Source organism: Palaemon carinicauda, chromosome 27 (genome assembly GCF_036898095.1).
Source record: "Palaemon carinicauda isolate YSFRI2023 chromosome 27, ASM3689809v2, whole genome shotgun sequence".
Lineage (NCBI taxonomy): Eukaryota > Metazoa > Arthropoda > Malacostraca > Decapoda > Palaemonidae > Palaemon > Palaemon carinicauda.
In genome coordinates this window covers 8,447,520-8,454,053 of record NC_090751.1, presented here as the reverse complement: position 1 = coordinate 8,454,053, position 6,534 = coordinate 8,447,520, and positions in this window count along the sequence as shown.

Genomic DNA, 6,534 nt, shown 5'->3' with positions numbered 1-6,534 from the left:
CCACCTTTTGTGTGTGTGTGTGTGTGTGTGTGTGTATGTATTCTCAGCCCCCTTTGAAACATTTTAAAAATTGTAATTGGACCCCAGTAGGAAGGCATTTTTTGGTGGGTGACACCCAAAATTATTGGATTACACTTTTCAGAAAGGGCATACAGTATTTTCAATATTAATCTTACCCGATGATCATGTAGCTGTCAACTCTGTTGCCCGACAGAAATCTACGGTCGGGATACGCCAGCGATCGCTATACAGGTGGGGGTGTACACAACAGCGCCATCTGTGAGCAGGTACTCAAGTACTTCTTGTCAACAAGAACACAATTTTTCCTCTGTCGTGCCTCCGGCTAGACCTACTTGGATACGCTGTTGATTCTGGAGTTATTGTTCACGATTTGGTGATGTATTTGCTCTAGAGTTTAGCCTTCGCTATTCAGGAAGCTTTATCATTAGCTTAGCAAGCTTTTGGAATTAATTTGATTTAATTTTGGTGACGAAGAGAGTATGGACTCTCTTTCACTTTTAAATGGCCGACCCTTCCCTTAGACGGAAGTGTTGGTGTCGAAGAGAGTATAGACTCTCTTTCATTTTTTATTTTATATCTCTCCGCCATTTATAGGCCTCTTCGATTAACTTTCCTTTTATTATAAACTTATAAAAATTATTTTTTTTATGTTTGTTTATATGCGACCTTTCCTAATAGTAGGCGGTCCTTACTTGGAACCGAAGTTAATTAACATTGAGCTCGTCATATCGTTTTTCCTGTTAAGAATTTATGCTATTTTAATTTTAATGTTTTTGAAAGATTTTCTTTGATAAGTCTCGTACTGTTTTCAAAGTTGAACTAACGTTTTGTTTAGTCTCCGCAGTTGTTGACGTTCAGAACGTTCAACTTGCGCTCTATCGTTACGATAGAGAGAGAGTATTTCACGGTTTCACGTTGCAGTAAGAGTAAACCGATTCTAGCGTTTCGTTCATTCTTTCTTAGCTTAAATGGTTTTAATTCTATAAAGGAACTTTTTATTTGGGAAACCTTTCAGTTTTTTTCCTTTAACAAATAATATGTTTTAACGATATATATAATTGGGCTCATCTCTCAGGTTCTAAGTCAAGAGAGAGAGAGAGAGAGAGATAGAGACGGAGGGAGAGAGAGGAGGATAAACGTTTCGTTCAAGCGGGTAACGTTGTTCTCGTTTTTTTTGCTCTTCTCCCTAGTCGGTATAGGGGAAGAAGGTAAAACGTTTCTAGAGTTTTATTCTTGTTCCCAGGCTTTATGCGGTGAGAGATTTTAAACGTAGTTTATTTGATCTAGTGTTTAGTCTCTTTTCCAGCCACTGAATTCTTTATCTTTCATTATGTTTTTCTGTTACATTGTAATACTGTTTTCGCAATTACTACCTTTTAATGAAGGATAGGATTGCGTGTTTCAGGTACAAACCACTTAAAGTTTCGAGTTCAGTGAAATAAGTGCAAACAGAAAATCAAAAGTGATAAAGCGATATGCGCAAAGTGTTACAGTGTTGCGTTCGAGGGTTCGTCTGTTCGTGCCAGTTGTTCACCTAGTCCGATACCTCTTACAAGCTCCCAAGCCCAGGGGAGAAGTAATGTCGAAGGACTTATGGGTTCCTCAGGCCTTGATCGACGAACAGACGTTTCCCTCTGTGGTTTCGGGTGTATCTACACACGTTGCCGACGTGATCACCCCACCCACACAAAGACGAGAGAGCCCATTTATTCCTCGTCTGCGGATGAGGTTTCTCGCAGAAACCATGGACCAAATCTTGCAGCTTTTAAGTGCAAGTCGGTCCCTTCCGCGCAAGTCCAACAGCCTAGGTGTAGCCACTGGGTCAGTTCGGACTCGCTGCAGTACGACAACTGCACACCTCCTAAGAGAGGCTAGGTGGTACCGCAACAGGCAGTAACTCCGTCTGTTGCCGCACCAGCTGTTTTAGACCCTCAGTCACAACGGACAGTAGCTCCGTTTGTTGTTGTCTTTCATAGACCCTAGTGGTCCATGCTGCAGACTATACAGTCTCAGCTTGCTCCTTCATGCAGGAGTATCATGCTGGAAGGTTGACAATGCAGCCTGTTTACCTACAACCCGCCGAGGTTGTGCGCTCAGCAGATACTGCGGCTGCCTGCTCCCACCCTCCACCTGTGAGAGCTCCACCACCGATGCGCAGTCCACCCTGCCAGACGCATGTTCTTGCGGCACCATCTGCTAACATGCGTGAGCTACCGCATCAGCAGTGGGAAGGTTCTGTAGAGCTGCCGGGTTCCAGCACTATGCGGCATTCTCCGCAGCCCATGCAGCATGCTCTGCATACCTTACAGCATGCTCTGCATACCTTACAGCATGCTCTGCATACCTTACAGCATGCTCTGCATTCCTTACAGCATGCTCTGCATACCTTACAGCATGCTCTGCATACCTTACAGCATGCTCTGCATACCTTACAGCATGCTCTGCATACCATACCGCATGCTCCTCAACCCACCGCAGCCCCTCCCACGCACCAGCACTCTGCTTTTGTTGTTGCCAGCTCCCACACTCCGACTGCGGAGAAGGTTGACGATGCACCCGTGGGCCTACACCTCCCACGGTTGTGCGCCCGGCATGGCTTCCTGCTCTCACACTCTTGTTGTGAGAGCTCCTCCACCCATGCACAGTCAACCCTGCCAGATGTATGATGACTCCCACACACAGAGCACTCCGTTGCCGTGCAGGAGCTACCACAAGCTGCCGTGTTTTGACACGGTGTGTCAGCCTCCGCAACACACTGTGGTTACCGCCACTCGCCAGCAGCAAACTAGTCAGGCAGGAGTTGAGGCTTCCCCACACAACTTTGGTTGTTGCCAACTCACAAACTGTCATGCAGTTACATGACGTTGCCTTCTGGTCTGCTACTTATACACCAGTGCTGTATGTCCTCACGCTCCTGTTGTGGTTGACAGTTCAGTTTTTGACAGTTCACAGACTGTCAAGCAGTTTCATAACGTTGCCTTCTGGTCTGCTGCTTTTGCACCAGTGAAACCCTCACTGAGAGAACTTAGCTTTTCTCGGATATGGTTCCTATAGATGAGAAAGTGCTGTTCTCCCTCCTTCTGATATTCCCTTGAGGACTCTGTCATTTGGAGAGGAGCCTTAAGCTGCTTAGCCTCCTATGGACTTTTATTTAAGCATAACATGCTTCCAGGGAGGGTAAATGGTTCCGCTTCAGTCGCTAACCCCGTCTGTTGCCACACCTGCTCCCATAGACCTTGAGCTTTGTTGCAAGACATGCAGTCCAAGCTTAGTCCTTGATAGAGGATTTTTTTACGGAGTCAGTGTGTCACTGGGAAGACGTTCAACAACCAGCAGAGGTGACTTGTTGTGACGCAGTGCGGCAACCTCAGCAACCCGATAAGGAGTTGTCTGTACTACCCAGACAGTCCAGACAGTTTCGGGTTGTCGCTGTACTTCCTCGCTTCCCCATGGTTGACAGTTCACAGACTGTGCAGCAGTACCATGATCTTGTGTCCGGCTCCGTCAGACGACTGGCTTTTAAGAGCTCCCACAAGTCGTCGCTGTCTGGAGAATCTCAGATGGACTATGGATCTGACCAAGGAACTGGGCCTCCTGGTCAATTTAGAGAAGTCCCAGCTCGTCCCATCCCAGACCATTGTCTACCTGGGTATGGAGATTCAGAGTCGAGCTTTTCGGGCTTTTCCGTCGGCCCCAAGGATCAACCAAGCCCTAGAATGCATCCAGAGCATGCTGAGAAGGAACCGATGCTCAGTCAGGCAGTGGATGAGTCTAACAGGGACACTTTCATCGCTGGCCCTGTTCATCGAGTTAGGGAGACTCCACCTCCGCCCCCTTCAGTATCATCTAGCTGCTCACTGGATAAAGGACATGACGCTAGAGACGGTCTCAGTTCCTGTTTCCGAAGAGACGAGGTCTACTCTAACGTGGTGGAAGAACAGCTTTCTTCTCAAGGAAGGTCTACCTTTGGCTGTTCAGAACCCCGACCGCCGTCTCTTCTCGGACGCATCAGACACGGGCTGGGGTGCGACATTGGACGGACAGGAATGCTCGGGAACATGGAATCAGGAGCAAAGGACACTTCACATCAATTGCAAGGAGTTGTTGGCGGTTCATCTGGCCTTGTTAAACTTCAAGTCCCTCCAGCTAAACAAGGTGGTGGAGGTGAACTCCGACAACACCACAGCCTTGGCTTACATCTCCAAGCAGGGGGGGACTCATTCGAGGAAGTTGTTCGAGATCGCAAGGGACCTCCTCATTTGGTCAAGGTAACGAGGTTCATTCAGGGCTATATGAATGTCATGGCAGATCGCCTCAGCCGGAAGGGTCAGGTCATCCCCACAGAGTGGACCCTTCACAAGAATGTTTGCAGCAGACTTTGGGCCCTGTGGGGTCAGCCAACCATAGATCTGTTCGCTACCTCGATGACCAAGAGGCTCCCATTGTATTGTTCTCCGATTCCAGACCCAGCAGCAGTTCACGTGGATGCCTTTCTGCTGGATTGGTCCCATCTCGACCTGTATGCATTCCCGCCTTTCAAGATTGTCAACAGGGTACTTCAGAAGTTCGCCTCTCACAAAGGGACACGGCTGACGTTGGTTGCTCCCCTCTGGCCCGCGAGAGAATGGTTCACAGAGGTACTGCAATGGCTGGTCGACGTTCCCAGGACTCTTCCTCTAAGAGTGGACCTTCTGCGTCAACCTCACGTAAAGAAGGTACACCCAAGCCTCCACGCTCTTCGTCTGACTGCCTTCAGACTATCGAAAGACTCTCAAGAGCTAGAGGCTTTTCGAAGGAGGCAGCCAGAGCGATTGCCAGAGCAAGGAGGACATCCACTCTCAGAGTCTATCAGTCTAAATGGGAATTCTTCCGAAACTGGTGCAAGGCCAATGCAGTTTCCTCAACCAGTACCACTGTAACCCAGATTGCTGACTTCCTGTTACATCTAAGGAACGTTAGATCCCTATCAGCTCCTACGATCAAGGGTTACAGAAGTATGTTGGCAGCGGTTTTCCGCCACAGAGGCTTGGATCTTTCCACCAACAAAGATCTACAGGACCTCCTTAGGTCTTTTGAGACCTCAAAGGAACGTCGGTTGTCCACTCCAGGCTGGAATCTAGACGTGGTCCTAAGGTTCCTTATGTCTTCTAGATTTGAACCGCTCCAATCAGCCTCTTTTAAGGACCTCACATTAAAAACTCTTTTCCTCGTATGCCTAGCAACAGCTAAAAGAGTAAGTGAGATCCACGCCTTCAGCAGGAACATAGGTTTCACATCGGAAACGGCTACATGTTCCTTGCAGCTCGGTTTTTTGGCTAAAAACGAGCTTCCTTCACGTCCTTGGCCTAAATCGTTCGAGATCCCTAGCCTGTCCAACTTGGTGGGGAACGAACTGGAGAGAGTACTTTGCCCAGTCAGAGCTCTTAGGTACTATCTAAGAAGGTCAAAACCTTTACGAGGACAATCAGAAGCCTTATGGTGTGCTGTCAAGAAGCCTTCGCTACCAATGTCTAAGAACGCAGTTTCTTACTACATCAGGCTTCTGATTAGAGAAGCTCATTCTCATCTGAAGGAAGAAGACCTTGCTTTGCTGAAGGTAAGGACACATGAAGTGAGAGCTGTGGCTACTTCAGTGGCCTTCAAACAGAACCGTTCTCTGCAGAGTGTTATGGATGCAACCTATTGGAGAAGCAAGTCAGTGTTCGCATCATTCTATCTCAAAGATGTCCAGTCTCTTTACGAGAACTGCTACACCCTGGGACCATTCGTAGCAGCGAGTGCAGTAGTAGGTGAGGGCTCAGCCACTACATTCCCATAATCCCATAACCTTTTTAACCTTTCTCTTGAATACTTTTTATTGTTGTTTTTGGGTTGTACGGTCGGCTAAGAAGCCTTCCGCAACCTTGTTGATTTGGCGGGTGGTCAATTCTTTCTTGAGAAGCGCCTAGGTTAGAGGTTGTGATGAGGTCCTTTAGTATGGGTTGCAGCCCTTTATACTTCAGCACCTAAGAGTCGTTCAGCATCCTAAGAGGACCGCTACGCTCAGTAAGGAAGACGTACTTAATAAAGGCAGAGTAATGGTTCAAGTCGACTTCCTTACCAGGTACTTATTTATTTTATATTTGTTATTTTGAATAACTAATAAAATGAAATACGGGATACTTAGCTTCTTTGTTAACATGTATGCTGGTCTCCACCCACCACCCTGGGTGTGAATCAGCTACATGATCATCGGGTAAGATTAATATTGAAAAATGTTATTTTCATTAGTAAAATAAATTTTTGAATATACTTACCCGATGATCATGAATTAAAGGACCCGCCCTTCCTCCCCATAGAGAACCAGTGGACCGAGGAGAAAATTGAGGTCTTGTTGACAAGAAGTACTTGAGTACCTGACCACAGATGGCGCTGTTGAGCACACCTCCACCTGGATAGCGATCGCTGGCGTATCCCGACCGTAGATTTCTGTCGGGCAACGGAGTTGACAGCTACATGATCATCGGGTAAGTA